The sequence below is a fragment of the Uloborus diversus genome, chromosome 9 (genome assembly GCF_026930045.1).
Source record: "Uloborus diversus isolate 005 chromosome 9, Udiv.v.3.1, whole genome shotgun sequence".
Classification (NCBI taxonomy): Eukaryota; Metazoa; Arthropoda; class Arachnida; order Araneae; family Uloboridae; genus Uloborus; species Uloborus diversus.
This window is the reverse complement of record NC_072739.1, coordinates 103,451,440-103,471,371: the sequence shown is the minus strand read 5'-3', so window position 1 is coordinate 103,471,371 and position 19,932 is coordinate 103,451,440. Positions and strand designations below refer to the sequence as shown.

General features: G+C 36.7%; 1 protein-coding gene across 2 annotated transcripts in view; it reads right to left on the bottom strand.

The window, feature by feature from the left end:
- LOC129230595 (CD109 antigen-like) overlaps positions 1-19,932 on the bottom strand; it is a 131,898-nt gene that overhangs the window by 107,877 nt on the left and 4,089 nt on the right. Inside the window, exon 2 of one of the 2 annotated variants that reach the window (XM_054865002.1) lies at positions 262-325. The exons of the other annotated variant lie outside the window; for it this stretch is intronic. The gene's annotated coding sequence lies outside the window, so the exon portion shown is untranslated. The remainder of the gene's footprint in view (positions 1-261; positions 326-19,932) is intronic. 2 annotated transcript variants of the gene reach the window in all.

The following is a 19,932-nucleotide window of genomic DNA, read 5'->3' as shown; positions in this document are numbered from 1 at the left end:
TGCGCGTATTCCGCTCTCATTTGAATGAGACTCTGCTTCTGCAAAAGCTTACATCCCTAAAAAATTATAGATTCGTTCATTTCCGGCTGTAAAACGGATGTTTTGCCTTTCCATACAATCCGTGGTCAGACAGTACTGGTTATCGCCAAATTTTAAATTTGCCACTTACATCCCTTTGCTTCTCATTGTTCATATGGTATATTTTATATACATATTAGAACTGTGTCAGTATGCTGTATTAAAGCAATATTCAGTACATACCTGGTTGATTATCCTTATATCAGGTTATTTTCAGATGTCCGACTATCAATACAAAAATTTACACCTGAAATAAATATTTGAATTTAAGATACAACCAGACTAATTCATATCATGAAAAGAAAACAAGCATGCAAAATTAAATACAGTAGAATAAAAAACCATGGGAAAAACTTGATAACAGTTTTAACCCTTTTGCTACAACCGCTACTAATACATCCTGCAGACAGTTTCAGAATCTGGATAAATCCAGTGATCTAATAAATATGATTGAGCCGTATCTGGGGGGGGGGGAGCAAACCGGGGCCTAGCCCATGGCGGGAACTTCCTGGGGGTGGGGGGCGGGTGGTAAATTCGCTCTATTTCCATGTTTTTTTTTTTTTTTTTTTTTTGCTGAAACTCGATATGAAAACTTGAAGGAAGATGAGCAAGGGAGGAAGTTGCAAGATTTGCCCCCCCCCCCCCCCCCGGCTCGGTAAATCCGAAGATTCAGCGTGTGAATGACTTTTTTAGCGTTTTTAGTAAAAGCCGACTGACACTTTAAACTTTTCAACAAGTATTCTGGCTTATCGATGATTCAGAATTCCAACATACTTAATATAGGCACGTGAGGAAAAAAAAAGAAACATTCCAAGATTTCTTTTTTCGGACAAAATGACGTCATTGTCCTTACCTACGTCAAAAAAACAAGGAAGATGATTTCAAACCGAAGGCGGGATAAGTATCACGTGACAAGGCGTGGTCGTGTAACTTGGTGTAACACTTTTGTCTTCAAGGTCTGTGTTCTTGAAAAAGGGAGTTAGAGCTGCTATTGTAGGAGTTTTCTGAGGTGTAATCAGATACTCTTGCTCACAATGTGCAATCAGGTTTTGTCTCTAATGACATTTAGGAGGTGACGAAGAGACATTTTGTGAGCAATGAGCATTGAACAGTATTCAAACAAACATTGTCTTCCCTGAGTTTGAGTTTCAAGGGTCTTTAAGCGATCTTCTTTACTGATAATAAAGCTCAAAGTTTGTCCGGATATCTGTTCAGATGTCTCTCTGTGACGCGAATAGCGCCTAAACCGTTCGGCCAATTTTTACGAAATTTGGCACATAATTAGTTTATAGCATGGGGGTGTGCACCTCGAAGCAATTTTTCGAAAATTCGATTTTGTTCTTTTTCCATTTCAATTTTAAGAACATTTTACCGAGCAAATTATTATAACGTGGGCGAGTAAATTTCCAAATTATCATAACGTGATACCGTAACATGTGCGAGCAAGTGAACATGGCAAATTGGCGAGAAATTCATCATCCATTATTTGTAAATATACAGGCGAACCAAATGACCTTTAAATTATCTACTACGGGCAAAGCCGTACAGGTATCGCTAGTGTAAAATAAATCTCAGTTAAAGTGAGCTTTGTCCCGGGATCTGTTATAAATATCATTCAAAACTCTCCAAGTAAGTTTTCCTGCAGTTTCCGCAGTAGTGTGCTATTCCAGCGATATCCAAAGTGGGTGCCGTTGCACCTTGGGTACCTCACATTGAGAGCCTAGGAGTGCCGTGAAGGGCCCAAGGTATAAAGTCGCTTTTGTTAATGAAACAAAGGTGTTATGGATATTCATCAAACTCTAACGCGTTCACGGATATTTTACTTCAATAGAAAATAACAAAGGATATTGCATCGTTCCATTATATTAAAAGCCTTAAAAGAGTCTTTTGCAATAAGCAGAAGTGCGAGAATTCTGCAACTGTGCACACTTTGTGATTTTTATTAGAAAAACTTTTAAATATGTAGACATGTTTATGTACCTTTATCTATATCAGAGTTTTCTAAACTGTGGTCCGCTGACCCCCGGGGGTCCGCGAGTCCATGCCAGGGGATCCGCGGTGCTATCCAGCTAAAACTTTAAATAAAATTGAGATTAAAGGAAGAGAAATGCATTTATAAGGGAAAAAAAACTTCTTGCTTAAGTATATGCAGGACGCAGCACCCCCTCCCCCCCCCCTCTCGGAAGTAAATACACTTCACATTAACTAATTTTGTGCACTTGACGAAGTTCATATTTTTACAAAACTATATTAAGCAAAATGCATACATTGAGGCACATTTTTACAGCCGGGATATTATCTTTACTAATAATAAAGCTGAAAGTCTGTCAGGATCTCTGTGACGCGCATAGCGCCTAGACCGTTCGGCCGATTTTCATGAAATTTGGCACAAAGTTAGTTTGTAGCATGGGGGTGTGCACCTCGAAGCGATTTTTCGAAAATTCGATGTGGTTCTTTTTCTATTCCAATTTTAAGAACAAAATTCTCATTAGATGGACGAGAAAAAAACGAAATTATCATTACGTGAAACCGTAACCAAGCCAATTGGCGAGAAAATTCACCATACATTATATGTAAATATACAGGCGAACCAAAAAACCTTTTTAATTTTCTATTACGGGCAAAGCCGTGCGGGTACCACTAGTACTTCAAATAAAACGGTAGCAAGAGCAAGCAGAGGGTGGTGACTCTCTGTAGTTGAGGCAAACTTAAGCAGGAAGCATTGTGAGGGCTACGCAGGTCCTAATCACAGCGTTATGACGCGCCAGGGTAAGTTTGCCCGAACTATAGTTAATAATTAAAATCTTAATACGCCATAAAAATACAACTTATATGAAAAATTAACACACTTAAACTAAGCTAACAGTGTTTTGTTCTCTAACTACAAAAATTTATTTTTATTAGTAAACTTGTATAAATTTGGTGATAACATTTTTATTCGTAATTGAATTTCAAATAGAATTTTACTTCCATAACTCAAAATAGAACAATGAATAAATAAATTTAAAGGGAAAAAAAAGGAAAAATATATTAGGAAAAAAAGATTTAACTAGGGAAAATCTTTCCTTTTTTTCCGGACGCCGGGGGAGGAGGGGGTTTGTGATATTCGTAATTTTTCTGGAGGGGGTCCGCGGAGGTCTAAAGTTTGGGAACCTCTGACATATATAATACATACACTGAGATATTTATACATAAATCAATTAATTAAATAACGTGTATAAAAAGATATACCATATATGACTAGGGTGCGGAGGGAATTGTTTGAAGCTTCAAAGGGTGCCACGATTTGTAAAAGTTTGAGGACCTCTGTGCTCATGAATAATCAAGTGAATTAAAAATTAAATGATTTGAGTGATGGCGTAAAGTAGCGAAAATTGAGAAGAGATTCCAAGGTATTGAGCATAGTTTTGATTCCCATGGTTTAATGATATGGATGTTGCGTAATCAATACGTGTATTTTCAATTTCCCTGGAATTTTCGATGAAATTGTGTTTTTTGTAAAAATGGACAGAGGAGAAAGGGTGCTCTCAACTTGGTGGCACATTCAGCAACTGATTGGATTCTCAAGGTCAGAAAGGGTAAAAGAGATACAGTAAAACCTGTAAAGTTGACCACCTTTGTAAGTTGACCACCTGTCTATGTTGACCGCTTTTGTCAGGAACGGAATTAGTCCTATCTTATATAATGAAGGAAAACCTCTGTAACTTGACCACCTCTCTATCTTGACAACCTGTCTATCTTGACCACTAATGAACACCAAGTTTGGATTGGAGTATTGTAAAAAAAACCCTTTGTAAGTTGACCACTTGGTTTATTTTTTAAAATTTTATTTAGCAAATTATTTTATTATTATTATTATTATTATTATTTTAAGCTTTCCAAGAATATTTCTGATGCCAGACCAGCATTTTACCAACTAAATGAAACAGCAGCGTAACTAAACCTCCTTTTGAGTTTAACCGCATGGGAAAACTACTAAGAACCCTTTTATTCTCCAAACTTCTTTTTCTTCTGTTGTTAAGCGAAAAATTTGTAATTTTTGATTAGCTATAAATTTTTAGGAACTATTAATATAAAATGAGTAACTTTTCATAAACAATAAGGCTTTTTTTGATCAATTTACTGAAATTTTAAATTTGCACGACACATTATACGTCATTCTGGGAAAATAATCTCTAAAAATATTTGAATAACATCTTAAATTATTGTTTAAAAGTAATGCTAAACAATGAAAGTGAGTTAAACAGAAAGAGTAGGGTGTCAATTGCAAGAATTACAAAAGGTGTCATGGTGCAAGAATTCCAAAAAAAAAATCATTACCCCCTTTATAAGTTGACCACCTGTCTAAGTTGACCACCTAAGTACTGCACCGCAAGTGGTCAACTTACACAGGTTTCACTGTATATCTAAATTCAAAATCAATAAAATGCGTTTTAAAAAGCCGTACTTCTATAGCCTCTACCTTGTTTATTAAAAACTTAATAGAAGTTTTATTTAAAAAAATCTTTTTTAATGTAGTAAACCTTTGGTAAAATTCGTTGAAAATGAAAGATGATAGCTCAGTGCCTCATATAAAACATCACGATGAATACAATTGCCTAAAATGTCACTTACAGTCAATGAGTGAATCATGTTATGAAGGTATTGAAAAAATAAAAAAGATGACGACGACAGAGAAAGAAAGGAGGAGAGGGGTGGAGGGAGGTTTATAAGTGCATTTCGGTAACAAGTACAATAATAACCCGTACTTACAATTCAGGATAGTCAGGAATTTCACAAGTTTGAAAATAAGGCGGAAATATTTTTCTTTACCATTTATGCACATTCAGTCCTTTACTTAAAATTTATTCCTCCCCATTTATTAATATTTACTCATTATCTTCAATTTTCGTAATTCATTTTCAATTCGGTAAAATAAGAAAATTTATCAGCAGTTCATTTTTATAACTCATATATGTCACCTTCAGTAATTAATCACTTTATCAATCACCAATTGTATAATAAATTAGGGGATCTCCATGAATAATATCACTTTATCAACAAATTTGCCCCCTCTCCCTTTTATTACAAAGTGTCACAGTTCACCTCATCCCCTTCCCCCCTGTCACATGTCCTACTGTTCATAAAAAATATGTGATGTCACACTTTTCGCTACCCCATCTTTTTCCTCCTCCATGTCACAAACGCTCACAATTTCACGAACCTCCCCCCCCCCTGAATCTGTGACATCATTTGTAAACGACCCCTCAATAAATTATTTTTAAAGAAACGTGTCAAAGGAATCACTCGGAAAAGTTTTCTTAGACCTGCTAAAGGTCAAATATCCCAAATATATACCAATATATGAAAAGAAAACATCACATTATGCAAAATGCCAATCACGAAAACGCTGTTTTCCAATAAGATATAGGGCATATCAATAAAGTGGGGTTTTTTAACGTTGCAAGAAAACACAGCAAATGAGGTGCTATTTTCACAGGTCAGCACATTCAGGACTCTTTTTTCTTACACGCACCATTGACCGGAGAAAGTTTATGGGAATCTATATTTAGAATTTAGATCTTGTTCAGAGAGGAGCGAAAACGGATATTTTTGGAACTGAAGTGAAATGAGAGTAATGACGTCAAGAATCTTAAAATATGGAACTTAAAATACGCGTAGGTATAGTGAGTTGTTGAAACGGGAAGTAGTTAAAGGGTGTGAAATCACTTAAGACACGTGGCTACCTCACTTGTTTGTTCACAGTTGTCGTCAACGCTACGAGAAGTCTTTAGACCTCCATTGCGCAAGACAGAACGCAAGAAAATTTCAACCAACAAGGTTCAAACGGTTTGAGATTATTAAGATCACCCCCCCCCCCTCCTAGTACACATTGCCTTTCCTTATTTAGCATTTATACACAAAATGTAAGGACTTCTGACTAACTCACCCCTCCCTCCCTCCCAAAAGTAAATTCTGGCTGTTACACGGGATGCCCCCCCCCCCGCTCGAACCAAAATCACTCTCAAAATGAGATTAAAACCCCCTTAAATTCTCCCCCCCCCCACTCCCTAAAAATTTCGATAGCTCATTCTACGAAAAGATGCTACCTTCGTGGGCACTCCTTTGTTAATTTCTTTAATCGGAGCCAGGAGAGCAGCATCCTGGTGGAATTTTTGAGCCCTTGGTTTTTCGCCGTATTGCTAATCTTAGTATGTTAGTATAAATGCATGAAAGGACTGTTAGCCCCCAAGAGAAAATTCTAGTGGCTTAAGTAATCGAAACTAAATTTGTTTTTGAGCTCGCGTGAGCTCAGCTAATATACTTCCGTATCTTTATTTGAATTCTTACAAATTCGACAGAATGACAACTATTTAGAGTGAAAATAACTTATTTGAAGACTATAGGGCTCCCGCAATTCTATGCTAGTAATTGAGGCCACATCGGCAAGCAAGGGAGGAGCTATATGGACTGTGCACCGGCAGTCTTTTACAAAAGTTAATGATTATAGAAAGCTGCTATTAACTTATTTAGCAGATGTAATGTCTTGTAAAGTTATTGTATTTCATTTTTTTTCCGGTAAGGAAAGAATAAAACACCGGTCCGCAAACATTGTTTTACTAAGTAATGGTCTGTTTTGGCCCAAAAAAAAAAAAAACTTGAAAAACGATGCTTTAAACTATGTTTGATTACTTCAGCTAAAACTCAGTTGAAATTCAAAACCTGTTTCAAAAACACTGTTGATCCACAATTCTGAAAATGAAAAATATTTATCAGCACAGATTTCATCACAACTCCAAATCTCAACTGAAAATTTCAATTAATTCCAGAAAATTCACAAACGTGTTCCGACGCTAATAGCATCCCAGCAAAAACTGGAATTGCAGTTTCCCCCACATGCAGAGCTATAAATATCGGTGGATTTGGAAGTCGATTTCGTTCTCTTGAGCCCCATTTTTCAACAACTCCAGTTGCGTTTGAAAAGCTATTTGAACTGGCTGGATGAAAGGTTTAGAAAAGGAGCCTTTAAAAAATAAAAACCCATGGACTTTTGAATGGGGGTAATTTATTTTCTCCTTTTGGAAGCGGTAATTTCGTTCGAGATTCGCGATGCTTGACAGAAGTAAAAAATTATTATAATCTCATTTTTTGATGCCTCAAAAGAGGAATACGCCTTTGAAGTAAAACTTAAAATTATTCGCCTTCAATACACATTGCCAAATTGCAGGGCTGTACAAAAAGGTATGCGTGATAGTTCATCGACATGGAAAGTAGATGCTCAGCTGTGAACTCTACAATTTAAAGTTTCCTTTTTTGGTTTTTTAATGAACTTAAAAAATTCCAAAGATTGAGAAGGTATATTTTTCTTTGATTGCACCAAATATCTTTAAAGCACTATTAAAAATAAGATTTTATTTTTCTTTTTTCGTTTAAGAAATATTACTTCTGAAAGTTTGGATATATGCACTGCCAAATTGCAGATTGCAGGGCTGTGTAAAGAAGAGGTATGCGTGACAGTTCATCGACACGGAAAGTTAGATACTCAGCTGTAAACTCTACAATTATTTAAAGTTTACTTTTAAAAAATACAATAACTTTGAAAAATTCCTAAGACTGAAATAGCATATTTCCCTTTGATCGCACTAAAAATCTTTGAGAGCCTTTGTACATTATTATAAATGCGGTTTTATTTTGTTTTTCTCTTTAAGGAATTTCATTTATTTAAGTCAAGACTTCAATATATATTGCCAAATTGCAGGGCTGTTGCTATGAAGAGGTATGCGTGACAGTTCATCGACACGAAAAGTAGATGCTCAGCTGTGAACTCTACAATTTAAAAATGCCCTTTTTAAAAATAAAAAAAAAACATGAACTTTGAAAAATTCCAAAGACTGAAATGGCGTATTTCTCTTTGATCGCCTTTGAAAAATTTTACAAATGCGATTTTATTTGTTTCGTTTTTATTTTTTTCGTTTGAGAAATATCATTTCTTACATGAAATACACCGCCAGCTCAGTCATTTCCAGCCGAGGACTGCAGTTCCGTGCTTATTAGCACTCATCAGCCCGGCATAGGAAAGTGACTGAGCTAGGAGATGGAAAACCTCTTAAGGAAGCCAAGAGTGCACAACAAACTGGTAGCTAATATAGAATTATCGCAGACCAACTGCAGTCCTCGGCTGGAAATGACTGAGCTGGCAGTGTATTTCATGTAATTCTGCTTTAGCCCTGGCTATTGGGCGGTAATTTACTGAATATACCATGCCTTTGCCTTCAATCCTCGAGTTGAACCGAACCATTGCTTCGGTCACTCGTCTGGTCTTGATAATTCTATATTAGCTACCAGTTTGTTGTGCACTCTTGGCTTCCTTAAGAGGTTTTCCATCTCCAGCTCAGTCACTTTCCTATGCCGGGCTGATGAGTGCTAATAAGCACGAAACTGCAGTCCTCGGCTGGAAATGACTGAGCTGGCGGTGTATTTCATGTAATTCTGCTTTAGCCCTGGCTATTGGGCGGTAATTTACTGAATCATTTCTTACAGTCTAGATTTCAATAGTATATTGCCAAATTGTAATTGTTGCTATGAAGAAGTACACGTGACAGTCCATAGAGACGGAAAGTAGAGGCTCAGCTATGAACTCTATCTCTACACAGTTTAAAATTTACTTTTTTTTTTTAAAAAGACCTTTAAAAAAATTCCAAAGACTGAAATGGCATATTTATCGTTGATCACAATAAATATTTTTGAAGGTTTTTTTTTTTTTTTTTAGAAATGCGATTTTATTTTTAATTTTTCGTTCAAGAAATGTTATTTCTGAAAGTCTGGACTTGAATATACATTGCGAAATTGCAGGACTGTGCTGTGAAGTGGATTTATTTTAACGAGTTGTGAATTTTTTTTATCAGATTTCTTTAATGCGTTGAACTATACGCACTGTTACGACATAAAATAAAATCAAACACATGTTTCACAGCACATAACACTTATATCATTTTTTCTAACACAGTATCGATATGTAAACTTTTTTTTTCTCTTAAATTATTTATTACTAACTAGCTGTACCCGACGCGCGTTGCTACGCCAACAAAAAAATACATCATTATACTGATTTTCATGACAATTGGTTGAAGGGGCAGAAGTTGCTACTCTGCAGTGCCACCTGGTGGCGAGTGGCTTCAATGAGCATGTTATGCACCTTCTCCGTGGAAAAATACATATATATAGCAATTTTCATAATAAGTGGTCCAGGTATCAAGTGAAGCCGTGACTATACTCAAATGTACTCACGCAGTTTGCAAGATCAATCACTCGCTAAAAATATCAAATAGAAAAAGTTTTAAATCTCCCCGTTGCATGAAAAGCCATAAAACAATAAAGAAAGAATTTATTTGTTCAAACTCAAGAAAAATGGCAACAGCTAACTTCTTATCATTGAGATCTTTCACGCGAATTAATTTCTGCAGTTGATAATTTTATTCGTATTTATCCAATGGATTGCGACTTAAATTGGAATAAAAAAGGAACTATCGATCGGATTTTTTTCGAACTGGTCTATAAACATTCCCAGTACCAAACATAACAAACGGTGAAAGTTTCAGCCAAATCTGCCGGGTAGTTTTTGAGGTCATGGATGACATACAGACAAACATTCATTTATATATATATAGATAACATTTGGAAGAAATGACTCAAAACTCCCGAAAGGTTGCCGACCTTCACCCTAATCGAATCTCATTTCTGTTTCACGGACGTTAAAAAAATATGAAATCAATAAACATGGAACAGCCTTATCGCTATCCAATCTAATAAAAATTGATGCAAGCGTTCAGAAGGCTCTCGCCGCCCTCGCACCGTCTGATATCGCCCGTCTATTAATAGATGGGACAGTCAGGCCAAAGCTATTTCCGCCAGAGAAATAAACATTCATCCCAAGAGCAAGAGGATGAAGGGCAAGAAAAAGAGGGAAATCTTTGCCCCGTAACGGGAGAAGCTGAACTCTCCAAAGTGGGTCAATGGGGAATGTTCGCCGTGACCCACCGGCGAGCGTGGGGGTCGGATGTGTCCCGGAAGAGATGAATTGTTCCGGGATTGTGTGATTGTCGTACACCTGAGATATCTGGGTCAGCTACGATGAAGGAGTGTAAGGTGGTACGATGCGAGAGATTTGCGTAAATGTTCGATAATCTCATGTCGTTTTCGATTTTCGAGAACTCGCAGCTTACCTTCAGAACTAATGCATTAACTTGGGGGGCAGCCCAGAAATTATGTCAAGTTTTGAGGGGGTGGGGGTAAGTGAAATTGTGAGTTTATGACCAGGGAGGGCGGGGATCACAAGTGTGACACCAAGTATTTTTTAATATGTGTATGAAAAATAGCGTGACACCTGACAAGGGAAAGGAGGGGGTGAAGTGTGACATTTTGTGAGGGAGCTGGGTCAAAAATGTCGAAAAAAAGTGCGACACCATTCTTGGACAGTCCCTAGGAATAGATTGATGAGGAAAGAAAAAGCCATTGAAAGGGTCGATGTTTCCCCTATCCGCAGAGCCATGCAGACAACGGTATCGCCAACAAGGACTGATGCCTGAATAGTCCAAGTAGGACTCGGCCTAGGGGTCCCCAAATTGCGAAAACAGCTTAGGCCAACAATCCTATAAGGGTAAAATAGTAAGGTCTGACAATAGGGGCGCCTATAGAAAAACTGTTTGGCTTAGAGCCTTTTAATATCTTATTTGGGCCCTGATCGCTACGTATTACGTTAATTTGCTACTTTATCTTCATATGAAACAGGCTTATAACTTCGATATCAGCATTTTTTAAAGCAAGAGAGAATTGTAAAGCAAATTCATGATATCTATGAATTTTTCCGTTCATGTTGTTTAAAACTGAGAACTTTCAGCTTTGACAAAAAAATTAATATTTTTGTGATTTCTCTGCTCAGATTTTACTATTTATCGATTTCGACACTTTCAAAAGTCGACAGAATGATTATCATCATACTGTATTTCTAAAAAAAGTGTGAAAAATTTAATTTTGGGGCTATCCACAACTGTCACGCTTTGAAGAGGGCTAGTGAAATTGAGAGTTTGTGACAAGGAGGGAGGAAGGGGATATCAAGATTTGTGATCACACTTTTTTTTTTTTTGATAAAAATATGCTAATGAAAAACAGCGTGAAATGTGACAAAGGAAGAAGCAGGGACTCCCTTAATGGGAGGTCAGTGTAACCTCGCCAAAAATTTCCTTATTCGGCAAATGTCTGATAATTCCGCAAAATTCACAATTCGGCGAAATTTGGAGTTCCATTCGGCAAAGTTATCATTCGGCGAAAATTGGAGTTACATTCGGCAAATCGAGAATTTCCGCCTTCTCAAATGGGTGACCAAGTTCATGGAGCCCCTGGGGAGAGGGGATCTGATTTGATGAAAAAAATATGACATCAATGTATGGACAGTCCGTTTATAAAACCCTTCGGTTGTACATCTATGGGAATTCATTCCTTGAGCTAAGGCAGGATTGGTTTCGCCCGGAACGTGCTGGGAGAGGTATCTCACAAGCTCTACAAGAGACAGACAGAAAGACAAGGACACCGACGACCTGGTTCACTCAACCTATGCTTATTACGTCAAACAAATATTTTCGGTAATTACTCGCAAACAGCGAATGCAAATTGCTGTTTTATAAAAAAAAATGTTGTGATTTTGTGACAGCAGGGGTTAGATTGCGGCTTGCAGCATTACTAAGGAGGTAAGACGCTGTTTTTATGACAAATGGAAGGTTTGAAATGTGCTGAAATCTGCTTTATCCTTTGCGTAACTTAATTTAACCTCTTTGTGTTGATATTGATATATTGATATGTGTTGTATCACTTGGCACAATTTCCCCCCATGCTACCATAAAGTCAACCCATTCAACGGTAAAATTAAATATCATCCGTCTATAAGGTTCATCAGTGTTATACATCACATCTGTCATATGAAATCAGATATAAAAAAAAAGAAAACGGAGGGATAGAGAGAGAAAAGTATTATCTACCCAATAAGGACAATTAATACTCTACAGCACTGGTACCCAGTGGCGTAACTAGTTTCTGCCGCCCGGGGCGGTTCCTCTATTTGCCGTCCTTTCATTAAAACGTTTTTTAACTTAAAATTGAAAACTTTACTTACGGAAGACAGGAAACCAATTTAATCCGTTTTCGTTCCTAAAAAAAAGGTGTGTGAGGTGGGGGGGGGGGGGGGCAAGCGCCTATCTCCTAGAGGAGAAATATTCTAAATTTACATTAAAAAAACGCAGTCACAAGCAATGTTTGTAGAGGGAGGGGTGGTTACTTTGGTGTATAACTTCAGTGACGTTAGGAAGTCTGGTGTTTTTTTCCTAGAATATTTTCCAAAACTTAAGTTTTAAAAATACAATTTAAGTCTATCTTAGAGGACGAAGTTGAGGGGATGAGGAAGGTTCAGGAGCTTACTATGAAAATATTTCAGTTTTGAACACTGAGAAGCGCAGTTGTAATCATGCCAAAGCCTTATATTTCGAAGGGTTTGTTTTTTCTTTGCCTCCAGTAATAGATTTTAAGTATGATTCCCTTATTTTTTAGATTTCTTTCACATCATAGGTGGTGAATTGCCGTCCCCAAAAGTGTGCCGCCCGGGTGGACCGCCCCCTCCGCCCCACCCTAGCTACTCCACTGCTGGTACCCTACCTTTTTTACTCTAGAGCAGCACCATATATTAAGATGAATCTCACCGTACACCAGGGCTGTAGAGAACCGAAGTGAACCCTTTGTTTGGGCGCCGGGTCCCCCTCCCCCCACAAAACGTATAAAATTTGTACTACTCCGAGTCCAAACCGGACCCACGAACAGTGGCGTGCGCAGAAATTTAGGGGGCCTGTCACAAGTGACCTTTACCGGACCCCCCCCTCTATTCTTTATCCCTACGTCCCTACATATATTTCACCCCTCATTTTACAAATCTATTGGTTCTCTTCAGGCTCGGGCCAACAGGTGTCCCCCCCCCCAGCCCCAGCTGGGCACACCCTAACCCCGCATAGGGCCGGCCCCCGCAGGTCACAGCATACATGCATTTAAGATAACAAGGGAGAATATACAAAAGGAAAGAAAATTACTAATCACCACCGCTGCATGCTAATTTTCTCAATTCTGTTGATAAGAAACTAATTTCTGACTATTTGGTTTCAAATTTTCACAAAAACCGTTCAAAAAATCAACACCGAACATAGATGATCAGTTGTTTTGGAAGATCCCAGAACATAAGTTTCGGTTCGCGACATTGAACATAACGAGATCCCCCATGGACCCATATTGTCCATGAGTAGTAAGTTTCAAAGGTTTTCAGAAGGGGATTACGACCAAGGTCATATACTCAACATATATTACATCGAAAAACAGCAAAAGCCAAGTACATGCAAGATACAGACAACCCAGTTGCGGTAACCGGGCTGTCGGTATCTTGCACGTAGTTCTGCCTTAGCCCTGGTTTAAGGGCAGTAACTTACTGCTTAACAAAACCAAACCACTTACGAAGCAGTGAGAAGCAAAGGGATCTAAGAGCCAAAATTTAAAATTTGGAGATAACCAGTACAAATGAAAGCCTTCCATTTGTACAGGTTATCTCCAGTACAAATCGTTCCAGCCAACTCCAGGTTATCTCCAGCAACTAGTTCACCTTCTGAAGGTGAACCTCTTCTCTATTTTGGGGCAAAAGAACTAGTAGCCCTGGTAGGTGCTGCTATACAGCATGGCTTAGAAAAAAAATTTCAATGAAAGCCTGCCAAGGACCGCAACTTTTGACGAGTTTTACTCAAAACTTGAAAATGTCCACTCATATCATTTTGCTTCTCACTGCCTCATGTATGAAATATTGAACCCTCAAACCCATATTGCGATTGCCTCCCTCCTGATCCTTCTAAAAGACGGATCTCGTTGGGGACTACTGTTCTTAAAAAAAAAAAAGATATTAACCTTCATCCGCCTATTTTAAGTAAAGAACAATAACGACAGACTAGTTTTCACGACCGACTATCAGTCTTTGTTTCCGCCTTCACTTGAGTTTGACCTTCGTCTTCTAGTGGTCCAACATTTGCACTTCAAGTGGCACTCGTAGTAACGGAAGATTTCAGACAAGCACCATTCGTTGGCTCATCTGATAGCAATTATGAGCGGAAATAAGGGAATTCCACTTTTGAACAATAGAATTTCGTCTCCACGAGTGCAATTTTACCACAGAAACAACTAGTATGTAGTGGCCATCACGAAACTTTCTTCTATATATATATTTTATTTTTTTTCTGATCCCTCCCCATGCCTGATGAGGAAGCAATATTCCCAACAAAAACAAAATTACACATGCAAAAACTTGACGACCATCCCAATGTCTGAATTATTGCAAAAGCAAAGCAAAGAGCGAAAATTGAAAGTTATTTTAAAAGCCTTGCTTGAATTAATTACAAATATTTTATTTGTTAACAAACATAAGATGGCAACAGTTAAAATTTTTAAATCATTGAGATAATATTTCCGATCATTTCCATACAATTAAAATCACGAGAAATACGCAGACGACAATCTATTACGATTTATCTTTCTTATTGTTGCATTAATAAAGCTATTTTTATTCGCAAAAAAAAAAATCAATACCTCTTGGAGCGATTGGCGTCAAAATTGAACCGAAGCCAGTTTACATATGGATTCACATATATTCCAAATTTCAACCAGAACGTAGCATTACTTCTTGAGATAGGGCACTCACAATGGAAAAAAAGAACGGGTGATTGCGCTATCCCCTTTTTAGCTGATGACACCAAAATAAAATCAGCTCTTATACCCACTAAGGGCTACTTGCCGATTAATTTTTCTTTCATCCCATTCATTATTTCTTGAGATACAGCAGTCACAATTGACGACAAAAAACGTTCTATAGCTCAACCCCCGTTTGAGTTATTGACACCAAAATTGAATCAGCACCTGTTCCTGTTAATGGCAACAGAAGGACCTAATTTTGTTTGATTCCGCCAGTTACTTCCTGAGGAATAGCAAGCACGCGCAACTCAAAAAACGTCCCATTGATCCACCCCCCTTGGAGGAATTCGCGCCAAAAACCAATGGGTACAAGTTCACATAGCGGCACATGTGTACCAAATTTCGTTCGATTTCATGCGGTAGTTTTTGCTGTAGAGCAGCCGCAAAAAAACTGGTCACACACAGACGTGACACACGTACACACAGACAGACATTTTCCAAAAATAGTCGAAATGGACTCAGTACACCTCAAAACGTTCGAATCCGTCAAAATTCGAAAATTTGCACGAATCCAATACTTTCTTCTATATATTAGATATAGAAGAAAGTAAAAAGACGAAAATTTATAGGAAGAAAAGCATGTGTATTGAAAGAAGAAAGTTCGCAGAATCGAGTGAAAAGTAGAAGTTTGTTTTCAACTCTCTGAAAATTAAGTGCTTCTGGATTTTGGCAATCAAATTGATGCAGCCAAACCTCGTCAATTGGTACTATATTAAAATATCCGCATTATTTTTTTTTTAATCCAGTTTTTACTTTTACACCATTTGGAAGATTTGGGTGGGGGGGGGGGGGGAATCTGAACCAGAAGGAATCTGTCCCGACGGTTTGAAATTCGAAACTTATAAAGTTATTAGAATTATTCGCATTATCATTGCACTTATTTACTTTTCACTCAAAATATACATAAATTTTGCAGAAGATTCATTTTTTTCTTTTTAAAGAGATATTTAAATATCGTTTGATTTTCAGACGTTCTTAATACTTAAGATTCAAAACTTCGTAATTTTCATATTAATAATTAATACAGTGAAAAAAAGAAAGAAACCCTGAATCGTTAGAGATAATGTAAAAGTACCCAGAATTTGGCGAGAAAAATTCCAAGTTTGTTCAACTTGAGGGGCACAAAAATTCCTAAACTCCACTTTCACAGAAGAAAGAGTAACAGTACTTCATCTTCATTGTCTATCTCTGGAGAGGTATTTACTATGTAATGTTAACCCCGCCTCAGGTGTCAGCAGTAGACGTCCACTATAGGCAAGCTGCCAGGTCAGACATCTTCAACATTTCTTAAACGCATCACAAAATAAAAGGTTTGACCATACGTGTGACCTCCTTTTCTTAAAAATGCCATCTCAGTCTTACAGCTCTGCATCCTTTACGTAGGAGTGATCCCTAGAGAACTAGTCCCCGAATGTTTCATCCGAAACGCAGAAGGATGTTTTTTCTAGTTTTAGAGAATGCTTTCACCCCATCACTCCCCTAGACTCCGTTATGTTTACTTTCTTCTATAGTCAAAATCTCGAAACTTTTGGCCCAAGGGCCATTTGTAAAAATTTCTCCTGACTCGCGGGCCAATATCAGAAAGAGATACTTCATCCCACAAAATATAGTTCAGAATCACAGGCGATTCTTTGTATTAGAACTAATTGACAAATGTAATTATTACTATTTTTTAAATATAAGTTGTTATGGCATTACAGAAATTTAATAAATTTCAAACTAGACATCAAATCTTCAATTCTTATTCGCTATAAGTCGGATCAATCACCACAGGAAGTTGGTTCATTTCAGTAGCTACCAGCTCCATGACATTGAAATTTATCTTCCGCAAAATTAGTTATTCGTGAAAAAATTCAATTTACTGCTTGTTAGAAACACATTTTATACAACCTTATAAAGCTTCTCGTTGAATTAAGAATATTTTCCAATAACTTTCTTCGGTACCTGCCGATTTTCGATGGGGATTTTATTATCTTCAATTTATAATACGACAAAGTAAAAAATATATATATATACATATATATAATGAGTTTTTTTCAATGTTATATAGAGAGAGAATACGGGAGCAATATTACCTTGGACAGTATTCAATATTTTAAACCTTTTATCCTGAAATGTGCAGTTAGAAACTCAGAAAACGTAAAAATATAAGAAATTCTGAGAGTGGAAGTAAACAGATCTCTAGTGATGACTTGAGTAATTTGTGGAAGTAAAATCTGATCCGCTGCCGCAGGCCATAGTTTGGACACCCCAGTAGGGGAATAAGGACAGTTCAACGCCAGCCGGCGCAGCCCGCAGCCAGCTGCGCCGTCCATCTCCCCGATTGCGCCTCCCACTCCCCCTCCGACCTTGGGGTTGACCTTGGGGTTGACCCTCCCCACGACCGGGGCCGCCGCGAGAACCCGTAGAAGGTGACGAGGGTTTTTCCCGCGTTTTAGATATTTTTCCCGCGTTTTCGGACTTAGAATATTTTGAACTTGTTGTCATGGTATCCACAAAGTTTTTACTTTTTGGATGGCAACACTTGTTTGAGTTTCGGTTTTGGAATGGCAACACTTGTTGTCATGACAACCAGAGTTTTTAGTTTTCGGTTGGCAACACTTGTTGCTATGTTTTAACTTATGCTATGTTTAACGTCGGTGGCGCCATCTATTGAGATATTTCCGGACTTTGAATATTTCTGCGAATTTAATTATTTTTATTTTTACAGAGTGTTGAAGTTGGGAATCGAACACACGATCTCCAAAAGGTCTTAGTAGCTGTCAGATTTAGACACGCGCAAACTGACCAAGCTACTAAGACCTGAGTGTAAGCACGTTAATTATCATCTCAATATAATTTTCACATGAGGTAAATGCACATGGCGCCATCTATTGAGACTTTGAAGATTTTCCGTGATTTTTTGGACTTGGAAATTTTTTTTTTTTTTTAAATCTTCGTTTTTAGGGAATGGCAAAATGTCGCAACGCGTTTTCGCCTACCCGCGATTTCGCTCGTGAAAGGTTATGGAGCTATTTTTCGCAAAATTAATTTTTTTTTGTTTTAAGTTGATGGTCGAAGTTTTGTTTTTAGGGAATGGCAATATGTCACAGTTGTTTGTATAGCTACATGTGTTACTTTTTGACATATCATCCAAAAAGTTACTACTTTTAGGATGGCAATATATATTTTTTTTTTTATTTACAAAGATACTGGACTTAGTCGAATTTTCCTTGAGTTGGAACTTTAATTAGTGAAGTTTCATAAAAATAAATTTTAGTTTTAAGTTGATGGTCCCACCAAAACCAACCCGGTGTATTAAATCAATACACCCCATCAACTTTTTTTTTTTTAATTAGTCTGCCGATGCATAACAATTCACCTAATTTAGAATACGAATAAGTTACCAAAGAATTTGCCGAATAAAATAGGAACTTTGAAAATATTTTTCGCGATTTTATGGTTTTTGATTATTTTTTTTACGAATCAGTTTATTTTCATACATTTCAGAGTTTGATTATTATTATTATTTTTTTATCATTAAGGTCTTCGATTATTTTTAAGGTCTTTTGGTTATGTTTAAGATCTTTTATTCATTTTTCACGATTTTTTTTTTTTATACTTAGTTTATTTTTTGACATTTCCAATCTTTAACTATTTTCTTACATTTTTAGTCTTTAACTATTTTCAATCAGTTCACATTTTGACACTAATTTTTTCACGATAAAGATTTTTTTTTTTTTTTTTTTTTTTTCAAGAGTTTCATTTAATTTAACACTATTCATTTAATTAATTCAAATTTCCAGCTCAATATATGTACCATCGTCTCGTTCTAAGCATATTCCACAGCATTCTTCGAAAGAGCAAACATATTTTGCGTAATTTTCGAAATACGTTCATCGCGAACACATCAAATTTCCGAAATAAACATCTCCAAAGAATTTGTTATAATCAAATCAATACTTTCATAAGTGTGGAGTGTTAACGCTTCAACCAACGAATCGATGCTTTAATTGATCCATTATATAAAAAATTTTACAACACCTTGTCTTCTCATACACTTAAACGTACAATCTTCTCTTGCAGAGCGCAGGGCTAAATTTCAACCTTGCGAACTGATTCATATCCTTTAGATAATGGGAGGAGGGGTTTTGCCAATCAGTGAATCGCGCTTACACAGTCATAAGAGAACAAACTCATCTCCCCTCTCGTTGAAAAATCCTACCCCCTTATCTGCAGAGGTGTTTGCACTTCAATGAATTCGAACCATCTTGTTTTGGCAGATAAAGAAAGAAATAGAAAATTTTCTTCATTGAATTCTCTTTCGAAAACCACAAGTGGTCAAAGGGGAGGAAGATAAGAACTTCTCTCTCTCTCTCTCTCTCTTTCACACATACACACAATGGAAGGAAAACATTTTCTCAAATGATTTCATTCTAGCGTTTCTTCTAAGTCTTTAAATAATTTTATTCATATAATATTTTTTTCTCAAACTATTATTTAAAAAACAAAATGTATAAAATAAATTGTCATAGTTGAAAATACATACAAATAAAAACAGAGAAATTGAACCAAATACATTAATTTTAACATACACATTACTAATAATAATGAAAGTACTTACAGATAGGTGTTTAGACTTTTAAAATATTTAAAATCAATTTCTTGTATCATACTATCATATATCCAAACCGATTGTGAAATTTTACTTGCAAGTTCATTTAAATTAACAGTTAGAAAAATATAATTTTCGCTGCATAGATATTTCGAATGAAAGTTTTGCGACATACACTCATGTTTCGATTGCGATTGATACAATATTTTACATCTCGCACAGCGATAGTTTTCGTTCAGACAATCATGCATACTGCTCAACATACGCTTATGAATTTTACTATGTTCGTTAATCACTTTTTTCGGTTTAAATTCATCACGATAAGCACGGATCATATCTTGTAAAATCGTTGAAAACATTATTTCGAGTAATTTTTCCATAATCATGCAAAAACTATTCACTAAGCACTTCGCAGATTCACTATGAAGTACGAATTTTTCATTGTTGAATATAACATTCGA